At 43.9% G+C, this 26,898-nt stretch overlaps 1 non-coding gene across 1 annotated transcript; it reads right to left on the bottom strand.

The window, feature by feature from the left end:
- Nucleotides 1-5,557: 5,557 nt before the first annotated feature.
- Nucleotides 5,558-5,631, bottom strand: TRNAI-GAU (transfer RNA isoleucine (anticodon GAU)). The gene has a single exon. It is a non-coding gene; the product is annotated as a tRNA-Ile (tRNA).
- Between the last annotated feature and the right edge of the window lie 21,267 nt (nucleotides 5,632-26,898).

Genomic DNA, 26,898 nt, shown 5'->3' on the forward strand with positions numbered 1-26,898 from the left:
CTCCGCCCCTATAATCTTCTGCTACAGTAGTGAGCCCTAGGAGCCTATCTCTGTGCCTGCCTGGCTCATTGCTCATTAACATGTAACATCTTTTGCATTCTAGGAGTAAATGGGGCCAGAGAGATGTCAGCAGAGAAGCTGTCATGATAGAGCTGCAGGAGAGATGCGGGGTCTGGCTCCCCTCTGCAGGGCAGTCTCTAGGCCTGGGCTGGGTGGTGCAATGTGCCAGGGCGCCTGGCCACCAGGGGCTCTGCTGCGCCCACCAGACAGCTGATGTCTGAGCCCGGGTGCGGTGGTGGCAGGAGCGGCTCCTGAGGGGTCTCCTCCACATCTGGTGCCCGCTGCCCCACCATCACCACTCCCGGGGCTCAGGTGACAGCGTGGCAACCGCTTCCTGCTCCTCGGGCCGCTGGGAGCGCAGCAAGAGAGTGCAGGCAGAGGCAGCGGTGGACCAGTCAGCCGGCTGGGGAACAAGCAGCGCACTGCGGGACCTGGAATTCACTGCTCATGCTTGTTTCCTCCGGTGTGGATGGCGGCCGCTGGGCCACGCGGCCTCCGAGCCGGGGAGGTGGCAGGAGCTGGGGAGCTGCCCACACCCTGGCTGGGGCAGAGAGGGGTCGGCGGTGTGACCTGGGCTGGCAGCGGGACACCGCACAGCAGGTGAGGGGCGGCGGGAAGCCTGGGCTGGTGGCGCTGGGGACCCTGAGCCAGTGCAAGAGAGAGGGAGGGGGCGCTGGAGGGACCTTTGCGCCACGGCGCTGGATTTGCTTAAGGCGGCCCTGCCCCTCTGTCATCTCTGTCGGAGCCTGCATCCAAACGAGGAACCTCATCGCCCTGTCCTGCTTCTGCCTCTTCATGATCCCTCAATCTTCCTGCTTCCAGTACCTCCCAGCTTGTCCCCTCCTCTGAGATGCAGCCGGTATCCCCATCATCAGGAACTAGGATCTGTTGTCTTCTTCTGTGTCTTCCCTGGGGGGCTCTCCCACTACTCTCCTACATCCATTCAGCCCCTGCTATCCAAGGAGGATGCAAAGCAGTGCCAGGGTTGGGGTGGCTAGTGAGAGTTAATAAAAAGAAAGTAACTGCAACAAAGGGGACCCAGGTGGCGCTGTGGGTTAAACCACTGAGCCTAGGGCTTGCTGATCAGAAGGTCGGCGGTTCGAATCCCTGTGACGGGGTAAGCTCCCGTTGCTTGGTTCCAGCTCCTGCCAACCTAGCAGCTCGAAATCACGTCAAAATGCAAGTAGATAAATAGGAACCGCTACAGCGGGAAGGTAAATGGCATTTCCATGTGCTGCTCTGGTTTGCCAGAAATGGCTTTGTCATGCTGGCCACATGACCTGGAAGCTATATGCCGGCTCCCTCAGCCAATAATGCGAGATGAGCGCTGCAACCCCAGAGTCAGTCACGACTGGACCTAATGGTCAGGGTCCCTTTACCTTTACCTTTAACTGCAACAAAATGTTCTCAATACAGACTGCTTTTTGTCTGTCCCCACAATGCAAAACTTTCCCTGTCCGCTTAGAAGTCAGCTGCATTGAATCCAATGGGGTTTCTCCCAGGTGAGTTGGCCTATATCTTGGGCTTTTCCGAGACTAAGCCTTGATGCTCCACCAAGGAACTTACTCCTCCTTCCTCCCACCACCTGAAACTGAGTCTTGGAGAGAAACGGCCGGGTTTCTATTTCTCATCACTGGAGGTCAAAAGAGAGTCCATCTTCAGTGAGGTGTAAAACATCTTCATCCCATTAATGCCTGCAAAGGTAGAATAAGATGAAGATCTGATCCTTGGTAGTCCATGGTGACAGAAGACTCATCCTGACTTAACACCACAATATGATCAGCACAGCGTGTGTTGCCTGCTGTATAATGTATTATTTAAAAAGGCTGATGTGTTGTTAATGGCTATGACTGCACAGCTGTTTGAACCTCGGTGTGAGAATCCACTCCACGGCTAAACAAAGCATTTGGATAGTTCTGAAAATTTTGAAGGATAATGTTTGAGGACTTGGAGCATTTGCTGCCTCAGGCTATGCTCTGAAAAAGGCTTGGCATTATGCTGCCCAGGAATCCACAAAACAGTTTTAAAGAATCTTTGGGGAAGTGGAAAAAAGTCCGCTTAGAAGTGTTTGACTTTTAGTATTTCTGACTACACATAAGATGAAAAGTATTAAAATAGACTATTACCATATCTAAACCAGCCCAGTGTCTGTTTTACAAAATCTCTTTTGGGGTTGCTTTTTTTTTTAAAAAAAGAAAAACTTTAATAAAAGAAAAATACCATGGAAAGATCTAGGGAGAAAGAAATACAATTGCCATATTAAAACATAAGTGAAAACTGTTTAGGTTTTATATTAGATTCAGTGGTTTATCTGAGAATAGCAATAAAAAAACCCCTCTAATAGGTTACTTTCAAATTTAATGATACATACTTATGAAATCACATGCAGGTAAAGCAGAACGTTATGTTTGGTTATGGAGAATTTATTCATGCGGCTGAGCTGCAGTCTCTCTGTATTTGGTTTTTTAAGCAGATCCCTGGCAACATAGCTTTCTTTTCACCCAGGAGGCTTACTTAGAATGATTGTCTCTTAATTGCCCTCCGATTGGAGTTGTTTACTGCCAACAGTCAAGAATTAACCACAGGGCTAGGAAGCCCAAGAGAAGCTAAAAAAAATAAAATAATCCCAATTTTTCCCTCACCCACTCAGAGCTGCCTGTGTCTCTGCTCTTATAGCCCTTGAGGCTTATATACAATGGGAAAGCGCCCTATTAGAAAAGTTAACCAAGAAATTCAAACTAGCACAGGGACAAGCCTTCACCTTAGTGTGGCTCCTCTTTATCACATTTACAGCACAACAAGACAATGACTTATCCCCCCAACAGAATACAAATCAACATGGCTAATCTGAACCCACAACTCCTCACCCCTCACACATATAAACAAACCACACTGCAGCCAACCGAATTCAACCAACCAAGTTCTGGTCCCTCCAATCTTTTGCCATGCCAACAAGAATAAATAAATATATAAATAAAGGACCTACTCACATGATGCTAACACAAAACTCTTGGGTAGTCAATAGAATGAAAGTTCAGTATGCCCCAACTCTCTCTCCCCCTTTCCCCCCTCAACAACACAATTCACATGACAACAGTGTCTCATACTGCATGTAAATGAATTGCTGAATTTAAGGGTTGTCAACAAATGAAAACATTTCCACTTGATTAATTATATGCCTAAATCAAAGGCTGGGGGAGCTTTTTCAGTCCAAAGGTTGCATTCCTTCGTGGACAACTTTCAGGCGCCTGCATGGGTGGAGTCAAAGACCAAAGGGATGTGAATGACAGGTCTGAGTCTTAACTTTGTCCAATAGGCAACATCTGAGCAGTGGTGTAAGTTGGTGTGTGATGCCAAAATTCTGTGCCCCCCACCTCTTGCCTCCCATTGTTCATCATTGTTTCTGTGTCCTCTGAGGTGCCCTCTCAACTTGATGCCCAGTGTATGTGAACCAGACGTGCTCCCCTAAATCTGCCTCTGATCTGGTTCATGCTAAAGCCAGAGGACTCTACACAGCTGTCTCCAACCAGGCAAGAAAGAGGCATCTTTACAGTGAGAGTTCACATCATTGTCATGCAAAAGCAGTTGAGGAGGGTGCAGAGCTAGGGGCACAAACCAGGAAGAGGGAGTGTGACCTAGGGAAGAGGCCCGGAGGATCACACTTGCACCATTGGCCAGAGATTCCTCTAAATTATAAACAGTTCAAGCAAAACAATGTATTTGTTCACGTAACCTCCCAGGGGGACAATCCTGGGCACTGTGTATGGAAGTCCTGGGCTGCCCAGGTGACAAGACCATCCTTTTGGCCTTGCTGATGTGGTTCAAAGGAAAGCAGAGCAATATATTGGGCACCAGCTAGGCTGCAGGTGTCGCCGGAAGGAGGAATACAAAGCACCATCCAACCATCCTAGGGACTCCAGTCCAGATTTGACAGCTTCTAGGATCTACAGGAGGGAGCTGAGTGCAGGGGTAGGGACAAGGGTGGAAAAACTCCTTAGAAGGAGTATGATGTGTTTACACCCCATACACCCCATACACCCCACATCCCATATTCTTTTGGGTTTTTTAACATCTTAGAGTTAAGTGCCCAGCTTTTTGCGCAGTGATGAGCAACTTGTGGTTCTCCAGATGTTGCTGGACTCCAACTCCTATCGGGCCTAGCTAACATGGCCAGTGTTCTGCAATAATGAGAACTGGAGTCCAACCAGGTTTGGAGGGCCACAGGTTTCCTACCCATGCTTTAGCACAAGGAAAGTACTTTTTCAGGATCTTCTGGCAGACTGTCCACCATCCAAAAGCAAGTTCTTCCTGAAGCTTTCCCAGCACAGGGGATGCAAAGGCTGCTTCGGTAGAGACAGAGAGTAACTTAGCTTTTAGGAAACAGGGGTATTGTTTTCCATCCTTAACAAAGAAGTGCACCGTGAGACTACTTTCTCATCTCCAGCGCTATTTTGACAGCATATAGCACATCTTGCTACGTGCTCTTTTTGTTGGTTTCATTCTCCTGGAGCATCAAGTACATGCAAGCTGAAACAAAATGCAAAGGGGAGGTGGGAATGGGAGGGCAAAGGCAGCCCTGAACATTTTAATTCTTCTGGTCCCCTGTGAGAGATAGGCTAGTCTTGGGCATCCTTGTGCTTCATGAAGGACATTTACTGAATGAGGAAGGGGAGGGGGCTTGGAAATCAGCCATTTGGTCTTGTGGCATATGAGAGAGAGAGGGGGGGGAGGGAGAGGGAGGGAGGGAGAGAGAGAGAGAGAGAGAGAGAGAGAGAGAGAGAGAGAGAGAGAGAGATTTTGATTTTTTTATAATTGAGAGATCTCTTTGATGGTCCCCACTTGCACTTGTGAAGAAAAATGCCCACACCCTTGGTGAGCCCCTCATGACAATAAGGAATTGCAAAGAGTCCTCTTTCAGCTTACGAACCAGTGCAAATTCTTTAGCCATGGGACATGTAAAGAAGTCAAAGAATGCTTTATACTAGCAGCACAGCACAGCTGGAACGGGACACAGCAATAACTGTAGCTTCAAAAGTTATGTGTGGATTTAAAACAACAGCAACAACTGGCTAATGCAATAAACATTGTTCTCACTTCAGTCATCTATAGGTCTTTTTTGATGCATATGTAGCTATGCATGAAGAGCTTGACAAGGCTGCTGTGTTGAATATGCATATGAAAAGATATTTTCCTTTTCCTTCTTTGCGCCTGCCCTTAACAAAATCTGGGCATGCTGAGGAACTTATTACATTTGTATGCTGTCCTCCCTTCAAGGACCTTAGGGTGGTGTTCTAGTTCAACCTCGCAACAGCCCTGTGGGATCGGTTATACTTAAGAGTCAGTAACTAGCCGAAGTCATCCAGGGAACTTCATGTCCCTGAGGTTTGAACGTATCTCTCTCCACCTCCACAGAATCCAATTCCACAGAATCATAGAACTGTTGGAAAGGATCTTCACGATTATCAGGTCCAACCGCCTGCAATGCAGGCATATCAGCTGCCCCATACAGGGATTGAACCTGCAACCTTGGCGTTATCAGCACCACGCTCTAACCAACTGAGCTATCCAGGCTCTAGCCTTTGTGAAAAGTGTTGCTAACCTGTGCCCCCCCCTCCCCAGCTCCAGATATTGTTGGACTCCAACTCCCTGCAGTCCCAGCCAGCATGGGCAATGATGCGGAATGGTGGGAGTCATAGCTCAACAAATATCTGAAGGACCGCTTTTGCTTTATATCACCCTGTCTCTCAGTCTTAGAAAAATGAGTGTGGAGGAAGAGAAAAGAAAAGAAAAGGTGATGGTGATAAAGATCCAAGTTGTATTGTGATGCTCCACCATGAATTGCCCTGAGCTGTTAATATAAATTAAAGGCCTTAGGTGAAGGATAGCCTCTAAATCAGGCACCCCCAAACTTCAGCCCTACAGATGTTTTGTACTACAATTCCCATCTTCCCCAACCACTGGTCCTCTTAGCTAGGGATCATGGGAGTTGTAGGCCAAAACATCTGGAGGGCCGCAGTTTGGGGATCCCTGCTCTAAATTGTTGTTCAATTTATCATCCCTGACCATCAGCTGCACTGGCTAGGGCTGGTCTGAGTTGGATTCCAGCAACATCTGGAGAGCTACAAGTTATCCAACCATCTCTTAGGTTAATTTGTAGCATCTGGGACTACACTGAGTCCCATGAAGGCAATTGGAGGAGACTGAGCACATTACTGGTGGTTTCTTTCTTGTGCTGTAGATGCTAACTGGTTTGTGAGGCTCCTCTTTACACAGGAGGAGGTGACTTTTTGTGAGTCGGGGAATGCCTCTTGCCACTATCATGGATTTGAGTCTATCCTTAACTTTTCTTTTTGAATCAAAGGGATTTTAAAGGCTATATTCATCAATGGCTCTGGTAAGAAGGACTAATAATCGTCTATCTCATTTTACAAACTGTCCATTGTTCTTATTAAGAATGAAAATAACTAAGGTAGGGGAGAAAGAAAAGAAACATCTAACTCAAATTCTAACATCTCAAAGTGTGGTGGAGAGCCAGTGTGGTGTAGTGGTTAAGAGCGGTAGACTTGTAATCTGGGGAACCGGGTTCGCGTCTCCGCTTCTCCACATGCAGCTGCTGGGTGACCTTGGGCTAGTCACACTTCTTTGAAGTCTCTCAGCTCCACTCACCTCACAGAGTGTTTGTTGTGGGGGAGGAAGGGAATGGAGATTGTTAGCCGCTTTGAGACTCCTCAGGGTAGTGATAAAGCGGGATATCAAATCCAAACTACTCTTCTTCCTCTTCTTCTTCTTCTTCTTCTTCTTCTTCTTCTTCTTCTTCTTCTTCTTCTTCTTCTTCTTCTTCTTCTTCTTCTTCTTCTTCTTCTTCTTCTTCTTCTTCAAAATATTCATGCCATAACCAAAGGGAAATTCAAAATGTGCAACATAAAATGGGCAGATAATCTTATGTGAAATTTGATTTAACAGTATGTGAATGCGTATTTGAATGGGAGAAGAAAATACTCTTGGCAGAAGATGAGGGAGGGAGACAGCTTGGAAAGAAAAGAGAATTAAAGGAGCATAATGATGCAGCAAAAAGATACAAACTATGGATAAGATTTGGGGAAAGTAGGTCCAAACTGAAAAAGGAAGAATGGAAACAGTCAAGAAGAAAAATGAAAAGCAAAACAATATGGGGAGAGCATGTTTGTAGTGGGTATTTCTTATGCTTTATTAAATCCCATCTGTTATCTGTTCTGGCCATTTTAATTTATACTACTGGGGTCAATATATTCATATGATGATTCCAAAAAGTTGCACAAAACATTTTCTCCATATATCCCAATGCATAACTAACCAATTTACTGCAAATCTGTTGACATTTCTGAATATATTATTGGTAATGAGTCATGAATGAGAAATTGCTGAAATGTAAAAGAAAAACAAAAAACTGAACCCCGGGAGGGCTACTGTGTAGTAAACATTGTTTTGCATTCATTCTAAGAGTTCATAACTTGCTATTTCCAGATCTATGCACAGATAATATGCAAATAATGAAACTTAACTCGAGAACACAGAACAAAATGCTTGGCACAACATGGTATATATGTTTGTCACTGTGATTCTTGTTGTTGTAGCCTTTTGATTGGCCTTTGCAAATCTGCAATTCCCTCTGCTCAACCTTTTCAGGTTAGCCTGTTCTGAAATAAATCCCACCAACAATTAGGCAGAGGAGGTCAAATACTATCATTAGTAAACTAGACCTGGGAAAGCTTCCACAAGTTAGGCGTGCATTTTAAGTGTTGATTAGAGCGGAAGCTACAGCTCCTGAAGTTTGTGGCATTTTTATTTTTATTTTTTGCAATGCAGCAATCAGGAGCTGTAGCCCCCCACCACCACCACATACGAACCCACAATATTTAAAAAATAATATAATAGTTGTGCTCCTATCTGCAGGGCCACTACCATAAAATATAGGGGACTGTTGCTTGGCCCCATGGCTTTGGGCTTGTGGGATCCTAGAGGGGTCTATCCTTTCACTTATGCAATGCAAAATCTATGAAACCATTAGGAGCTGAGAATTTGCATCACAGAATCATCAATATGCCAATGGCACACAGCCGGGGGCAGAGGAAGGGAGGTGCAGTGGGGGCGGGCTGCCCTGGGTGTCACCAGGGAGGGAGGGGACAAAATGCCGGGCGGCACTCACCGCAAGGCCTGCAGCGTGCCCGAGCCACGCATCACTCCTGGGAGTGACGCGGTGACTTGGGCACCCACAGGCTCTGTGCTGCCCCAAATGGTCCGCCTGCCGCCTCCCCCTTAGCTGTAGGGCAGCTGAGTGGGAGGAGGCAGGCAGACTCCTCGGAGGCCCCACAGAGTGGCCGGCCCCGGCCGGCCCCACCCCATGGCACACGGCACACACACCGCCCCAGGTGCCCGATCGACTTGCTCCGCTGCTGCACACAGCTCTCTCGCTCCATTCCATCTGAGTTAGGAGAGGGGGTTAAGATGTTGGACCAGTACCTGAAAGCAGTGATGGACTGCATTGGTGCTGATAAACTGAAAAGGAATCCTAATAAAATGGAGGTCCTCCAAAGTTTTGAGGCTCCAATACTTTGGCCACCTCATGAGAAGAAAAGAATCCTTGGAAAAGACCCTGATGTTGGGAAAGATTGAGGGCACTAGGAGAAGGGGACGTCAGAGGACAAGATGGTTGGACAGTGTTCTCGAAGCTACGAACATGAGTTTGACCAAACTGCAGGAGGCAGTGCAAGACAGGAGTGCCTGGCGTGCTATGTTCCATGGGGTCACGAAGAGTCGGACACGACTAAACGACTAAACAACAACAACAGCTCTGGGTGTTCTTGTGTCTAAGAGTTAGAGAGGGGCTGCACATTTTCTGAAGGAACAGGCTCCTATTCTCGGAGTACTCCTGGATTCCAATCTGACACCAGAATCCCAAATGGCCTCTGTAGCTAGGAGGGCTTATGTCCAGCTTAGCTTGGTTCACCAGCTATGGCCATGATGAATTGGCACAAACCTTGTGATCATCATCTGGGGACCTCCTTTGCATGCCCCCTCCATGAATGGTCCAGAGGGTAGCAACATGAAAGCAGGCATTTTCTGTGGTAAAAAAAATCTTTCACTAGGAAAAAAACATTCCTTTTCTCCCAGGCCTTTGGCTAATGACGCAACCTATGGCCATTTAAACTGTGAGGGGAGGGGTTATTGTTTTCGTTTGTTACTGTGTTATGTATTTTCGTGTTTTTATATTGTCAACTGCCGTGTGATCCTAGAATGAATGACAGTATAGAAATTTAATAAGTAACGAACACAACAATAAAATAGTGGGACTCTGATTTGAAAACGGCAGCCAGACGCTTGCAATGGGTGACTGACAGGTCATTGTGCTGAATTTCCCCCACCTCTCACCACTGCTCTAGTTTTGCAAATATCAGATGATTATGTTTGACCTTCAGATAACTATTTTGCCAATATCAGCTTGCAATACCATCTATTTAGACACGAGGTGTTAGGAAATGGTAGAGGTGCTTGCCTTCCATTGAAATCAGTGGAACCTATGCACAGCTAATTACTTTTTTTTTTACTTTGGTCTTGCATTCAAAAGATGTGATCCAGGAATGATGAAGAATGGGAAGTAGAGCATTTGTGTTGCCGGGAAATGCGGAACTGTCGATTATAAGAAAAACAATAATAATGGGGATGATCGATCAAATAGATATCTCGTCCAATATGCTGTCCTGGAAAGAAACAGGGGCACTGGAGATACATATATAATAGATGGTGCATGAATCAGAGCTTTGTAAGTAAAATCATTGGCATGAATAGCAAAAAGTGTTACCTGTACCAGTGGTACCAGCTCCCCTTTCCTCCTTTGGTGATTCTTTTTTCTTCTTTCTTTCTTTCTTTCGCACTTAGGAAGAGTAGCTCTTGCCCATGGTTTCCACATCCATTACATTAAACCAGTGCTTTTTTTCTGGGGGTACGCAGGGGTACGCATACCCCTTAAACATTTTGTGAATCTTTGTACTTTTGTCCATTTACTGTATTTATTTTTCTCGATTTGAACTATAAAATGGTGATTTTTCTTGAGTCAAAATGAGAGTACCCGTAAACATTTTTAAGGAAAAAAAGCACTGGATTAAATGCTATAAAGAATGAGGGATCGTTATTAAATAATAGCACCCTGATAATTAACAGTGCCCCCTTCTTCTTTGCAGCATTTAAGGAGTTACTTACCTATGGGTGCATTTGATTGCCATCTTTCCAATTATTGTATCTTTGATCTCTTCCAATTCCAGGTGTGTTTTCAATTATGCTACAAATGCTATGGAATTGGGAGGGAATGGTTCCTAGCTACTGGTGGGTGACCACTGTGTGATAGATTTGAATTGGGATTGCTGATTATGAGGGATGCTGGAGGGCAGCTGAAAAACTGGTTTCCACTGCCACACCACATCTGAGAGTGAATGTCCGCACCATTGTGCCCTTTGGGCAGCTGCTGGACCCTAGCTTTAACAGAGAGGAGGAACAGCCTCTGCCTCCCCTTCTTCCTCCTCCCCCTTCCCTGGTGCATGGAACAAAGGAAGAGGGAGAGAGAAAAGTGCCCCTATTCTCTTTCCATCACTACCATCAGGGCTAGATAAGCAGGTAGGAGGAGGAAAGAAGGGCAGTCATTTGCCTTGTAGTTCTTCAGGTCAATCAAAGCTGCAGTTTGAGGGTGGAGCAGCTCGGGCACAAGGACTGAATGCAACCCACCTGTCTTCTCTATCTGGCCCCCAGGACTCTCCCCGGGCCATACCCACTATTCACAGCCACACCCCTTATCTTCAAGCCACACCCCTCACTGGCACTCCTCACCTTGAGTGTATTTTTTGCCTGGCTAAAATGTATCCTTGGGATGAGGGTGGCGCTGTGGGTTAAACCACAGAGCCTAGGGCTTCCTGATCAGAAGGTCGGTGGTTCGAATCCCCACAAGGGGTGAGCTCCCATTGCTTGGTCCCTGCTCCTGCCAACCTAGCAGTTCGGAAGCACCTCAAAGTGCAAGTAGATAAATAGGTAAATAGGTACTGCTCCGGCGGGAAGGTAAATGGCGTTTCCATCATGCTGCTCTGGTTCGCCAGAATCGGCTTAGTCATGCTGGCCACATGACCCGGAAGCTGTACGCCAGTTCCCTCGGCCAGTAAAGCTAGATGAGCGCCGCAACCCCAGAGTTGTCCATGACTGGACCTAATGGTCAGGGGTCCATTCACCTTTAATGTATCCTTAAACTCTGATAATGCCTCTTGCTTGCATAGATGGATGAAGACTTGATAATAATATAATAATAATTTATTATTTATACCCCACCCATCTGGCTGTGTTTCCCCAGCCACTCTGGGCAGCTTCTAGCTGAATATTAAAAACAGTACAGCATCAAACATTAAAAACTTCCCTAAACAGGACCATCTTCAGTTGTCTTCTGAAAGTAAAATAGTTACTTATTGCCGTGACATCTGCTGGGAGGGTGTGCCACGGGTGCCACTACCGAGAAGGCCCTCTGTCTGGTTCCTTGTAACCTCACTTCACGCAATGAGGGAACCGCCAGAAGGCCCTCGTTGCTGGATCTCAGTGTGGGTGGAGACGCTTCTTCAGGTATACTTGAGAGGGGCATGAGAGCATGTGGAGAGACTACCCTACTGTATGAAGGTAAAACTTACATGCATTGCTCTGCTCACCTTTTCCTCTGCTCTTTCCCACCACTAGCATGGTGGGAGGGAATATGGCCCTCTGGTTAAAAAAAGTTATCCCATCCCCAGTGCAAAAGAACTATTGAGTCCATGACACTTGCACTCTAAAATGGATGGTGATAATTATATCCATCCTTCAACTTAAGGTCCCAGAGCAGATAACAGTGTTGATGCACGATAGTGAAAACAGTTTAAATCAACTTACAGTTACAGAAATATATACCTCAGGTGTCAAAAGGTATAATGTAGGTGCCAGATGCACCTCTGTGGGGAGACAGTTCCTGTGTAAGTTAGGGGCCACCACAGAGAAGGCCCTCTCCTGTCTCAGCATTTGTGTTGTATTTGTATTGTAAATGTGCTTCACAAAAAATAAGTGGAATTGGGGATAGGACATGACAGTTGGCAGTTGGTTGGTTATTTCTTTGTTGCTTCTTTGACAGAGAACGTGAGAGTGTGGTGACTTCTAGCAGACGCTGTCTGGAGGAGTTTGTTGAGGACAGGCAAGCTATGGAATAATAACTTTAACACTGCTATGAAGGAGTTTTTAAAACAAAAAGGAAAAACCTTCTCTTGGGATCAAGGGAGAGAAACACATTGTATTCATTAATAGACGCACAGTCGTACCTTGGTTTTCGAACAGCCTAGTTCTTGAACATTTTGGCTCCCGAACGATCGAAACATGGAAGTGAGTGTTCTGGTTTTCTAATGTTCTTTTGTGAGCCAAATGTCTGACGGGGCTTCCACAGCTTCCAATTGGCTGCAGGAGCTTCCTGCATCCAATCAGAAGCCACGCTTTGGTTTTCGAACATTTTGGAAGTCAAACGGACTCCCGGAACGGATTCCATTTGACTTCCAGTGTATGACTGTACTGTATATGAATAATACTTCTTGTTCAACTGTTGCCAACCTGCCAAGAAAGATTGATCTCCAAGTCCTGTTTAAGGAGTCTGTTTCATCACAAATAGCTAATATTCTGGGCCATCATCTCCCAAGCTTCTGAAGGTGGAGGAACTATTAACAGGACTGCCTTTGCCTACCTGCAGGGAAGGTGGTGGTCTTTCAAGAATTTCAAACCTGAGTCATTCAGGGCTTCAAACCCTAACATGAGCCCAATAGCATCACTATTCGTTGCAAAATAATAGCCTGTGCAGATGTGAAAGTATTTTAAAGGTCTCTGGATTCAGAATGCTGAATGTAGCATTTTGAGTTTCCCTTCTGTCAGAGCAAGGCAACTGCTTCCTTCTCCCATATCAGAAACTGGTAACTGTTAAAATACCAGCCCTCTCTATCAAAGAAAATTTCAGTGTTGGTGTAAGCAGAATGGAGCTTACAGTGTTGGGGGGGGGAGAGCCAGGGACGCTGATAGCAGAAAGACGTATGCAATCTCAGAAGGTCTTCAGCATGGCATTCTATTAAAATCTAAATCATGTACGCCACTTGATTAAAAAGCTAAGAGAACCTTAGGTGGGTTTTATGGGATACCTGTGGTTATTGTCCCTCATTGTTCTCATCAAGCAAGCACTCACTTCCCTCGGGAGCCCAGATGTTCAAAGAAAGAACAGCGCAATCTGTTGTAGGTCAAAAAGGCAATGGGATTCATTTTGGCTCCACACCCAAATAACATTCTACTTAGCATCCTCTTCATGGATTTATGAACAGTCACACAGCATTCTGGCATTTCTCCCCCATGAATTTTTTATCACCTCCATACATGCACACACAAAAAAGCGCTTGAGCTTGTACCAGTGAGGATTTCCCCCCTCCTGCATTAATATTTTCCATCTAATAAAATGGAGAGCAAAAGGCAATTATGCCCATAGTTGGTAAATATCATTGCCTAAGCCTATTATAATAACTCAACAAAGGTTTATTTTATGATGAAATTCAATTTAACACTTGAAGTTGCTTTGAGTGAGTCTGTAGTTTGAGGGAGAGTATTTGGTTTTGTCCTTTTAATACTCTGTCACTGTTTTCATTATTGTACATCCTGCACCTGAGAAGCTGCAGAAAACCTCTGATTAAATTGGAAAGGTGAAACATGGGCAAACTTATCAGATAGATCTGCAAGATCCTGTTAACTGAAACACCTATTTCCTTGGCCTAAGTCAACATTTAAAAAATTTAATTAAAAATAATGCCAAGTGGCGTAGTCTTCCCCAACCCAGAATTGAGCTGAAATTCAATGTATTTTGTGGGCGGGGGCTCAGATGCTATCATTATATAACTGATATCGAGCGATGTAAAGAGAAATGTTTTATGAAAAGGTGTTTTTGTAAGATTCCAAAAGTTTCCAATGCAAATAATATCTTATAACTTATTCTGCTTAAAATATAAATTAAAAATACTATGGTATCCCAAGAGAGTGATATAAAAGAGCAGACAAGAAATGAAATCATTTGAGGGGAGAAATCTTCCTATGGCCCCAGATAGTATCAATGACTGGCAGATTTTCATTTTCTGACAATTCGGAAAAGATTGAAGGTCCTAGTTAGTTCCAGTCAGACTGGCTTGTTTTTGTGTTCCCACTATCTAGATCCCCCACTATATTTCACCTAATGTGAAACTGTGAGGCATTTTTGAGGTTCTTGCTTGAGATAAACATCTCAGGAATTTTGTGGGAAACATAAATTTCTCAGAGTTGTGTTCCACGCATTCCTAGCTAAAATGACTTTATATCGTTTGAAGGACTGCTATCTTATTACAAAGGTGGTTTCTATTTTTAGTGGTTTTGTGTAGGATAATAATTTATTTTAATCATTTAGTTTATTTATATCTCAGCTTTCCTTCAAGGTGGCATACATGGTCCCCCTGCCTCCTCAGATAATCTGAGAGAGAGGGGGGTGCATACCATATTTTATTTCTTGAGAAGACTATTTAAGAAATTATGCATGCCACATTTTGGAATTTAGCTTTCAAAAGAATATTGTCAACCAACAGGTAACGGTAAAGGAGTTGGACTGGAAAGAAGCCTTTTCTTGATTGGTAGTGGCAAGCATTGATGTTGTAAATTTGCAGCACTGGAGTTTCAGGGAACTAATTGTTACCCTGTGAATTGCTTTGCACGCAAAGTAGTACAAGGTTACTGCAATGTTCTCTCCTGCTCAGGGAAACTGCTTTAAAGGTCACCCTTCCTTGCCGTGCATGTCAAGTTGAGAACTTGACTTTCCCAGTGGCTTTGACACCTAACTCGGCTACTAGCTCAGAGAACTTAAAATGTCTCTCATAAGTAGAATCAGAATGAGAAGACTATTTATTTGCATCAGTGACTAACCAGGACAATAAAATAAAATACTATGTACTGAAGGCAGAGGTAAAAACGTAACTATACAAAATTCATTCTAGACGTTTACTTCAATAATCAAATAATAGATCTTATTCTAATTGCCCCTGCTAATTTTTTTTTTTTGCAGTTTTTGCTGCCACCTGGTTATCCTGATCTGCTAGAAGAAAAGACACAATAGCAACAATTGAGTGACCAGGTATGGCTAGTAGTAGAGAGGTAGTAACCCCCCTCCTCAAATCTTTATAAAGAGTGCAAGCTAGCAGCATGTAAGCTACTGATTCAATACTGCCCTCTTCACACAAAAAATAAGCATTTTTCCAGCAGAAAATTTTGAAATCGACCCTCAACTACAGCTGAAGGCAGTATATTTAATCTTGCAAAAGGGAAAACACGCCTGTATTTTGGAACTGTTAAATTTTGCAAACAAGGGTGCCCACGTTTCAAAATGACTAGGTGGAAAATAATCGTACCATGGACAGAATTTCCTTATTGTGGCCAAATTATTCTGTCGTTCGATATCATATGTATCATCAGTACTTAATGTTACCTTAGAACACAGTTGTGGGTTGGCTGGAGATGCATATAGGTAGCACTGTATAGATATCATTGTGTTTTTGCTTCAGTTCTTTCCAGGCTTTTGCTTTTAGCATGCAGACAATGAATATGCAAATTGGCTGATGTTGCTGGCACAATTCAGGAGTGTAATATCCCCACACCACTCTCCCAGGAAATTGCACTATATCTTTTCCACTTTCCCTCAGAATTTCTCTTTGGACAAGATTCAGCGGCAGCTGTAGGAATATGTGCAGCAACTGTAAGCCCGTAAAAATGAAATCCTAAAACCAGATGTTATGCTCCATGTGTCTGAGCTTCCTCCTCGCATGGCTATTGCGAACTCTGGGGATATATGGCAAAGATCACATTATTTGCTTTATAGTGTGGTGCACATAATATATTTCCTCATTTGGGGGCAGAATGTGCAGGCATAATCTTCTGAAGTGCTTCACTCTCTTCTTTTACCTTTAAACTGACAGTGCTTTGTAGCAAAATAAGGAATCTGAGAGTGGAAGCCATTCAAAGCCTATGTGATTTGCCATTCTAAAAACCTTCTTTGAAACGGCTTTCCTCATGAATACATATCTGTACCTGCTTCAATATTACAGTGTGCAGTTAACAGACACATTCCGACAAATCCAATAAAAATATATGTATATCTTGTAAAATATTTTAAAAAGTGCTAATACAGCTTAAGAGGAGCAAAAGAGTCCCCTGAGCAAAAACATTTTTAAAATCCCTGCAAAATAACAGGAAAGAAACACCCAGAAATAGAACACAAAGTAGAAGCAGCAGAGAGTAGCAAGACAGCAAGTTGATGTTATCTGCCAGCCGTCTGACACAGCCGCCATATTATAGCTTTGGGCAAATGCCTGTTGGAATAAAAATGCATTTACTTGCCAGCATTGTGGGAGCCACAATGAGCCAGCCTCCTCCTTGCCTTTGCTAATTTATCAAGGTCTTTGTGCGCAATTTATGGGGCTTAAGTCGCTGAATGAAGTATTGGGCTATATCCAATGAAGTCATTGCATGAGCAGAACCATTTCTGCTTGGACAACTGAACTTCCACTCCTTCTCTTCCCCCTACACACCCACTAAACTCTGCTCCAATGAGTTGGGGAGAAAGTGGCAACGTCGAGTCACTCTGTGAGTTCCATGGGAGACAGAAGATTTGAACTCTAGTCCAAGGCCAACACTGGCACCTACTGTATCATCATCATCATCATCGTCATCATTTATTATTTATACCTCGCCGATCAGGCTGGGTTTCCCCAGCCACTCTGGGTGGCTCCCAAAAGAATATCAAAAATGCGATAAAACATCAAACATTAAAAACTTCCCTAAACAGATGTCTTCTAAAAGTCAGATAGTTGTTTATTTCCTTGACATCTGATGGGAGGGCGTTCCACAGGGCGGGTGCCACTACCAAGAAGGCCCTTTGTCTGGTTCCCTGTAACCTCATTTCTCGCAGGGAGGAAATTGCCAGAAAGCCTTTGGAGCTGGACCTCAGGTTCCAGGCTGAATGATGGGGGGTGGAGATGCTCCTTTGGGTATTCTGTGCCGAGGCTGTTTTGGGCTTTAAAAGTCAGCACCAACACTTTGAATTGTGCTCGGAAATGTTCTGGGAGCCAATGTAGGTCTTTCAGGACCAGATAACACTGGTTATATTAGTTGTAGTTTCTGGGTCACCTTCAAAGGTAGCCCCACGTAGAGTGCATTACAGTAGTCCAATCATATGCCAGGTAGCGGCTGATTAGTTTTTCTCTCTCAAAATCATCTCATTAAATGGATGGAAAAGTGCTTATTTTAAAAATAAGTTTTAATCATTTTAGCGAAGGCAAAAGTAGAAAGCAATTGGGAACAGTCAATTGTCTATATTTGGAACTAGAAAGCCAGGTAGGGCAATTTCAAAAGGAGGCCTGGGGTAGCTGTGTGAATGTGATTGTGCTTAAAGACTTGCCTGGATTTAATTTTATAGTTTATTTCTCCAGGCAATTGTTGGTGTCACAACTGTCCAGGTGCTATTTTTAGTTCTACCTGTTTTGCTCTGCCAAAGAGTTCATGCCAGTATATTTTTACAACTCAGTTATACATTCGCAGGAAAATATATATCGTATCACCGAAGATTTACCACTTTATATGAAGTTCAGCCGCAGTTTGGCTGTGTGTACCTATCTGTTGTGATAATAGCATTTTGAGAAGGATTCAAGAAATCTGAGTGCATATGCCAAACCATATCTCCCTCACACTATAGTTCCTTCAAGAGAGCCAGTGTGGTGTAGTGGTTAAGAGTGGTAGACTCGTAATCTGGTGAACCGGGTTCGCGTCTCCGCTCCTCCATATGCAGCTGCTGGGTGACCTTGGGCTAGTCACACTTCTTTGAAGTCTCTCAGCCCCACTCACCCCACAGAGTGTTTGTTGTGGGGGAGGAAGGGAAAGGAGAATGTTAGCCGCTTTGAGACTCCTTCGGGTAGTGATAAAGCGGGATATCAAATGCAAACTCTTCTCTTCTTATTCTAAACTGCTTTAGATCTAAGAAGTCTCTCAGTTTAGGAGGGTGAGATGAGAATGGGGCTTCTAACAAGACACATTACTGAAATTACATACCTTCCAACATTCCTCAGATGAAAATAGGGACATTTCTCACTCCCTGCACCAAATGACTGTCCTCAACTGCCCATTTTTATTATCAGCTCATCTACAAGCCTGTGTGAACGACATCTTATACCATCGACAGGCCTGTGGCATGACTTCAGGCAAACCATAATAAATTTCTGTGACTACCCCCCTCTCCACCATCCACGAACAGGGAATGCAAGGATCATATACCTTTTCTGATTGTTAGGGTTTGTTAGATGGTGTTAAATGAAGGTTTAGTTAGATGAAGGTGGAGGAGGAGGAGAGGAAGGAGAGAATTGCCATAATGATAACTCCCCCTCTACCCAGAACTGCAAAATATAATTTGATATGCTTAGTATTCATCTAAGAATTTATCTCTGAAACTTCATGAAGGTTAATTAAGTTTGAACCCTGATCATTTTTGTGGCACCCAAAACACAAGCAATGCCCAGCTAACCCCACATATTAAATGAGCTGTTTTAGGACACATATTCGTAAGGCGAGAAATGTTATGGTTTGTAAAATATCCATAAACCAAATTATAAACGTTTTATATTATTAGCACACATATTCCCACACAGATATAAAAACTAATGGCTATGAAAACACTCTGAGGCAAACATAACTCACTATAAATACATTTAATATTTAGTGGGTGGTTACAGTAAAAAATATATATATCTTTAAGACATTTGTGGTGTAATTGTTCTTTATCTGCTTCAGCTATTGAATGGAAAAATAAAATGAATTGCAAATAATAAAAAGGTTAATTTTATCAATATCAGCTTTGCTGGAATTGGCAGAATAGCAGGGGCAAGATTGCTTTTCTGTGAGTAACTCCTGCAATGGCACTTTACAAATTATAATTAAAGGTATTACGACTCCAAACCTTTCCAAAGCCTCCCCAGTGTGAGATAATTCAAACAGGTTCAGCTATAAAGAAAAATAAAATAAAAATAATACAGTATTTCACAATGATACATTGGACCGCTGTTCACTGCGATTACACTAAAGAGTCTGGAACCTAGGAATTGATTTTTTTTTCTCTCCCTGAACTACAGTACACTGTAAGGGAAAGCCCAGTTATTTAAGAAACTGCCTGTTCAACCATAGAAATAATCTCATAGAATGTCATGACATTGCCAAGAGAATAAAGAAAAGAAAAGCCCAACCCAGAGCTGACTCAGGTGTTCAGTGAAGCATGTGAGATAGTCTTTGTGGGACTGCACTGCCTCTATAATACACACCAGGGCAGGGGGAGATATTTGTTTGACGCCACCTCCACACACTAAGGTCTCATGATTATTCTCATTGCATTACATTGTTACAGCATTCTACTAATGAGCATTGTTTTTAATTTTATGGTTTTACCATAAACTCCTCTGATCATTTTTTGTATTGAAGGGTAAGTAAAAAGAAGTCCTCTCTCTCTACCATGTTGGCTTTGCATATACGGGGAAAGTTCGAGGAGGAGAATTGCAATGCTCACATTTTCTTTCTGGAGGTCCTCTGTTGCCTCTACAATATCTAGCTGATTAAATTCCCCTAGCCTTTCATAATCTGCCTGGCAAAATTGTTGCAGGCCCAGTCAGAGCCATCCTCCCCGCCATCAGCAGCTAGATAACCTGTGGCAGAACAGACTCAGGCAGACAAATAGTTGGATTGAAAATGGCCACAGCTTTGTTGATTACAGGTGTAGGTGGGTCTTTGGCACAAACATTGGGTATATATCCATTCCAGTCTCCCTACTTGAGGGCTGAAACTGCTGAAGGGTCATGCCAGGATTATGGCCTCCCCAAAACATCGATCTACTGAGGTGGCCATCCTAAAGCCACTGCTGGAAGCTCCATGGGCCATCTGCCCCACAACTTGGCTTCTGGACAGAGGCTTCCCCCAAGACCCCTCTAACAGGGTATCCTGAATACGCTGCAGGATCAGTACTGGCTGATGCCAAGTTTGAAGGCTAGAATTCCACCCAATGCTCCATCTGAACCTGGCTTACTGGCCAGGAGGTAATGCCCTCATGGTCCTGACAGCCACCGGGATTTCCCCGTCAGCCATGTGGGTCTAGCTGGACGGGAAGGGTGCAGAGAGCGAGGGTCTGCCACAAATGCCTGGTGTGGAAGTGCTGAGCATTCATTATATGATTGCTAGTGAGAGTCAGTAGTCATTCATGAGTCATCGTGCCCTCTTGATTGTGCTAAAGCTAAGACCCGGCCATGTTTGCGACATGGGACCCTTGTACCTACGGGACCGCCTCTCCTGGTATGCCCCGCGGAGGACCTTAAGGTCCCCAAACAACAATATTCTGGAGATCCCGAGCCATAAGGTGGCTAGATTGGCCTCTACTAGGGCCAGGGCCTTTTCAGTATTGGCCCCAACTTGGTGGAATGCTCTTTCACAGGAGACCAGGGCCCTGCAGGATTTGTCATCTTTCTGCAGGGCCTGCAAGACAGAGCTGTTCCGCCTGGCCTTTGGGTTGGATTCAGGCTGACCCCTGTGTTTTCCTCCCTCATGGTTTGGATTTATGGACTACTTAAAATGAGGCTGCATTTTAAATTTTAATATTGTCTTTTAATCTGTATTTTAATTAATTGTTTTTTCCCCTTTTATGTCTTATTGTAATTTTATTGGTTGTTAGCCGCCCTGAGCCTGGTTTTGACTGGGGAGGGTGGGGTATGAATAAAATTATTATTATTATTATTATTATTATTATTATTATTATTATTATTATGTTCATTGCCTTCCCCCTGAACTCATGTCTCTAAATTGTGTGGTCTAAACCAAAATGCACCAGGATTCCTATGGAAGGGTTGTGATATAAATACTCCCCTAATGCAAAGGCTCCGAAGGACTGTTAGGACTATCTAGGCACTCCAAACAGAAGACCCGTGTCACGATACAGTTTCTTTGGCACAAATGTTTTCTTTTTCTCTCCGACTCCTATCATCTGAAATATAAGTATTAAAATGAAAAGCTGGCTAGGCACACTAGGATAATTAGAAGCCAAAGACAAAACACAATAAGAGAAGCCGACTGCCTCTTTCCCCCCACAAGCAACACAATAATGGTGTCTGGTACTTAACACTGAACTTGTATCCAATTGGTATCTCCATCATCAGGTCCTCGCGAAACCCTTCTAGAATTGCAGAGAATTTTCATATATTATCTTAAGCATAAAGATCGTTTGGTGCTTCAGTAAAATCATCATCCTGGCCGTTTTATGCTCATTTTGAATTTTTATTAGCTGCAGAATGTGTCATCCATGGGACTTATTCTCTTCTGTGTTTCTTTTGTTTCACCTTTGATAACTTGCAAGTGTATATAGCTCACTGTGGGATTTTCTTTCTTTCTTTCTTTTTGTCCATGCGCAACAACCTTTTCCCAGGCATTTTTTTTTTTTTGCAAACCCATTTTAAAAACTGCAGCCAGAGACTGAAGTTCAAACAGGAATGTAAGTCATCTTCTACTTCACTGGAGTGATAAAAAGCCATTTCTGATTATTTTGGTTACAGACGTTTCACCCGATATTTTTCTTCCTTACATCAACCATGCATTCCATCCTGTTGAGCATATAACATCTAACTATAGAAATCAACATATTTCTTTCTGGTGACTGAAACACTGATAAAATTGACAGTGTAAATGGAGTCATCCATCACCATTTCAAAACCAATCTCCAGCCTTAATGGTGGCCGTTCTTGTCTGTACAACTCAGAGAGAGAAAGAGAGATTATCCTAAAAGTGGAGGCTATGTACGTACACTTGCCTTTTATATTTCATAATATCTATCTCCTTGATATTTCTAATTTTAGACTTGGACCATCTGGTTCATTTTATCCCTACTGATTCCTTATTAAAGAGTGTTGCGTGTAAATTGACATCCACATTGATTTCATCAGATCTGTGCACTTTCCTCCTAGTAAGGCACGTTTGCCAATCTCTTACGAAAAACTTTTTTAAAAAAAACTTTTAAGAAGGGGGGTGGGGAATGCAAGAATCATATGACTTTGCAATGGAATGGAAACTTCCTGCCAACAGAAATGTCTATAGTCAGCTCTTTCATCTTGATCTACGATAATGGCACTGGTTGGCAACTAAGGTAAACTGAGGAAAGGGCTTGCCCACCCAGACTCACTTGAATCACAGGAAAAGGGCCCTCGAACCATTCCTCCCTAGTGAGAAAATGAGGAGGGAAAGGTCATGGCTTAGTGTCACAGCATCTGCCTTGTATGCAGAAGGTCCCTGGTTCAACCCCCAGCATCTCCAGGTAAGGCGGCAAATGATTCCCGCCTGAGATGCCACGGAGTTGCTGCCAATCAGTGTAGACAATACTGAGCTAGTCTGATCAATGTCTGATTGGCGATAAGGCAGTTTCTTATGTTCCTAGAACCACTGGCAGAGCCCTACCCTTTGCACCAATCAGTTAGTCTCCTAGCTTTGCTTTTCCTTGCATGGCAAACCTATCACCTATCTAGTGGAGTAGAAGAGCTGGGGGATGGAAATCACATCTGGCAACCAATTTGCCCCTCCGGTTTCAGATAGTACATTGATAGACGAGTCTAAAAAGCCCGGGATTCAAATTTTCACTACCCTTTAGCGGCTATGGTGGCTCATTTACCAGACGTGATGTATTTAGCATTAATTCTGGAAGTGTATACTCACTTCTGACCAAACTCAGCCTCCTGGAGCAAAATATACATCGGGGAGGCTTAGTTTGGTCAGTATCAGGTATACACTTAGTAGTAGGCATTGCATGGCAACAGTGCAGGCAGGAGGTGGATGGTTTAACACTGTGCAACTGAATGCCTCTGACTGGGTCAGATCCAGGAAACCCAGGACTTTCTGTGAAGGGTGTGTCCTCTCCCTTGTCACCCCCATTCAGCAGTGATGACCACTTATTGCCCTCTGTCCAGCTCCATTGTCCATTGAGGGATGCAAGCCTTAGGATAAGTCCCTTGTAACAATGAGCATGCGCTGTAACTCCTTCCCTGAACCATCTCTGTGGGCTAGGGATGAAGGAGAAATCTGGTTCTGTTCACCTATCTGATTCCCACTTCCCGAAACAATGCACAAACAGAAACACAACCACCCTTCAAAATCTGCACCTCTCCGAATTCTGCAATGCAGTTTTCCCACCAAGTAATGCGTACCAAAATGCAATGTATGCAATGTACAAAAATAACCTACCAGAAATGCATCATATTAGGGGATATATATATACTTTGCAAAAATGTGTGTGTATTAGGTTAATTTGCATGCACATATTATGAGAAATTTGTACTGATGAATTTTCCATTTTTAAAGACACAAACTGATATGGAGAACTGAACTTAAAAGACTGGGGAAATGAGAAGAGGAAAGAAACCAGAATTGACAGTTTTGCCCATCCCTGCTGCACACTAATACAAATAACCCTGCTGTGCTGCCAGCTCCTTTTGCACCTCCACCACCCTGCCACCCATGATTGGGTACATGAAGAAACACTTTTCTTTGGCAAAATACCCAGAATGAGTTTTGAGTACCACACGGAACTAATAGGAAACATTTGTTTTAGTGAAAACAATCTGCCCTGCATTTTCCAGGCACCGCTATTATTTATCTCTGCCTTGTTACATGCTTCCAGCAGAGATTTATGCAGTGGAAGGAGGTACTACGGATTGATTTTATTCATTCTAGTGTGTAACGGCCAAAATATGTGCTGCGAGGCTCAGTGTCTTTATTTTTTATTATTATTTAGCATACCAAATTAGTATTCCAAAAGGCTGTCTCTTCCTCCACACACCAATCGGGGAAAACAATAGTGAAACCAGGAAATGTTCTTAGGAGTTATATCTTTACAGAGCTATTCTCTCCTCCTATCTACTGTCATCAGAAGGCATCCTTTGAGCCAGAAACACACAGTTCTTATTCCCTGATGGATTCTTGAACTGCAAAACCCAGAGATGAGCTTAGAATTAAGATGAGTCTGTTGGTGAATGGAGAAAAAAGTGTTATCAATTCATTTAACATGTTTAGCTATGTGCAGATGCACAGGCATGGATAACGGTGAGGATTCAAGTTTGCAGGCAACTTAAGAAAGAAACTGGCAAGGTGTCAAATTTTGCATGTGGTCATGTGTTTTACTTTAGCAGGGCACCTCTCTGTCTGATAGGCTATCAGAGGCTGGTGCTCTGTTTGAAGAGCACTATAATTAAAGGTGACTTAAGGGTCTGAGTTATTTGTAGTTGGCTTGCACAGCTGTGTCTGAATGATGTCACATATTGAAAACTAGAAGCCTTGCACCTGACAATTCTAAGAAACACCCTGCTCTCCCCAATCCAAAAAGGGCAGCTTTGAAGTCATAACAAAGATGATAAACTGATGTTAAAAATGAAATAAAAATATACACTCTTTCATTCCTTAGTTGATACTTGCTTGCTGGACCTCCCTCTGGATCTTTTTATTGGAACAGTCAAAACACAAAGATGATCTAAAATAACTGCAAATATGAAGTGAGAAGCATAAGCTTAAAATAACAGAGGTGCCGGTGATATAACTTAAAATCACCCATCTGAAAATGGAAATGGGTGAGATGCTTAATTGGGTCATATTGAGAGGGGGGAGGGAGTCATATTCTTTCACACTCTTGTGGTTTAAAATATCCAAGATGCCACACAAAACGAATTACCACATTGACACAAATACATGGCTAGAAAAGATGGGCACGAGCCAGCCAAAATTAAGCACCTTTGTTTCCTGGTGAGGATTAATTCCATATAACTGAAGCCAATAGGATTTAAATTGCTTAACTTTGGCCAGATTGTGACATGGGCCATAGATCAAAGGCAGAAGCATATGTAGTTTGTATACAAAAGGTATCATGTTCAACCCCCTGCGTCGCCAGGTAAGGCTGTGAATGATTCCTCTAAGAAATGATGGAGAGTCATTGCCAGTTAATGGAGATGCCATTGAGCTACATGGGCCAGTGGTCTGAGTCAGCATCAGGTAGCTTTTTATGTACTTAGTGCCATGAATCCCTTTGTGCCTTCAGCATGGAATGAGTTGGGGTGCAGAAGCAAGAACAACACTGCGAGAGTAAAAGAGGGTTAAAATGAGCCACAATGGGCGCAGCTTCCACATATTTTGGCATGGCATTCTGGATCACTGATTGCCAAACTACTGGCTGAAATCCAGGGCCAGCTCACCCATAAGGCAAGGTGAGGCAACTGCTTCAGGTGGCAGGCTCCACAGGGGCAGCAGATTCAGCATCCAAGGAACACACTGCTCATCCCTGCTGCTGTGCTGCCTGCTGCGGATGCTGCCTGCACAACAGTCTCTCAATGAATAGGAAGCACTGCTGGTCTCCTCCCACCCACTGGTTTCCAGTGCTGATCTTTATTTCTCCCCCACAACTTTGTTCCTGGTGTAGATCTCCAGTCCCTTTTTCTTCCCTGGTGGGCGGGCACCATTTTGTGCTTCACTTCAGGTGCCAAAGTATATTGTGCTGCCCCTGCTGAAACCATTATCAGCCAACATGCTGGGGGAACATAAAGGATTAGAAGCAGTAGAGACTGGTCCATTAGGGCAAGTGGGACATTGGTCCACCAAGATCAGTCTATCCTCAGCCAGCTCCCACCTGCCTCACTCCATATTTACAACCAGCCTAGCATGGGGGGGGGGGCACTGCTTCTCACTTTCTTCATCCTTGGGCTCAGTGTTGCCTTTGAAGAACTTGACAGGAAAGAGCATGGGGACAAAAACAGCATTGGTTGGCTCCACTTGTCATTAGCTCTGGCTCCACTGTATTGTTGGCCTCCCTGTCTTCTCCTCTACCAGTCCTGATGAACACCAGCCATCACCAGTTGGAAGGTAAACTCAGGCCAACAATGGTTCATACTGATAAGGTGGTCACTACTACCAACTTAGGAGTGGGGATGAAACAATTGAGCTGGTCAGACCTTGAAGCAACACACCTAGAAACTCCCTCGATGGGAAGCCCGCCTTTCCTGTCCAGTGCCTCCTTTGCCAGCCAGTTGTGTTAAAGGTGAAGGGCAAGATGGATGATGAAGATCCAACTCAAAACATTGCTATGAGGAAGACAAAGCCCTTCGTTCACTAGGCCAGTCACAAGGGTGAGGAAGAGCCCACCTTCCAATGGCTAACATGAAGCCCAGGGAAGGTGGCTAAAATGAATGTTGCAAGACAAGGGGGGCAGGATACAAGGTAAAGAAGGCACTAGTGAGAAAGCAGGATAAGCCCCACATTTACAGCTTAGGAGTAGACCAGTTGGAAGATGGTTCCTCTCTGTCAAAGCTTCACCCTACGAATCTAGCAAGTGTAGCCAATTGGCTTCAGGATGCAGAATGAGCTATTGGGTGGCCAAGCAGTAGACTAGGCCATGTTGCTGCCCACCTGCATCATGAGGACGTTCCCTATACTCTCTCCCTTTCTGCCCACCACAGCCTGCACAAATGTGGCTCCTTAGTGAGGAGAACTTGGACATTTTAACTACTATTATATGCACAGAGTCAAAGAAATGGCATTTTCATTTCTGAACTGGTGAAAACCTGCAAGAAGGCCTCCCCTTACCTGAGAAACAGAGAGAGCATCATCTAGATTCTAACAGCCTGATCTAAATCTGTTGATGCCTACATGGTATGACTGAGATCCAGC

Source organism: Zootoca vivipara, chromosome 7, assembly GCF_963506605.1.
Source record: "Zootoca vivipara chromosome 7, rZooViv1.1, whole genome shotgun sequence".
NCBI lineage: Eukaryota > Metazoa > Chordata > Lepidosauria > Squamata > Lacertidae > Zootoca > Zootoca vivipara.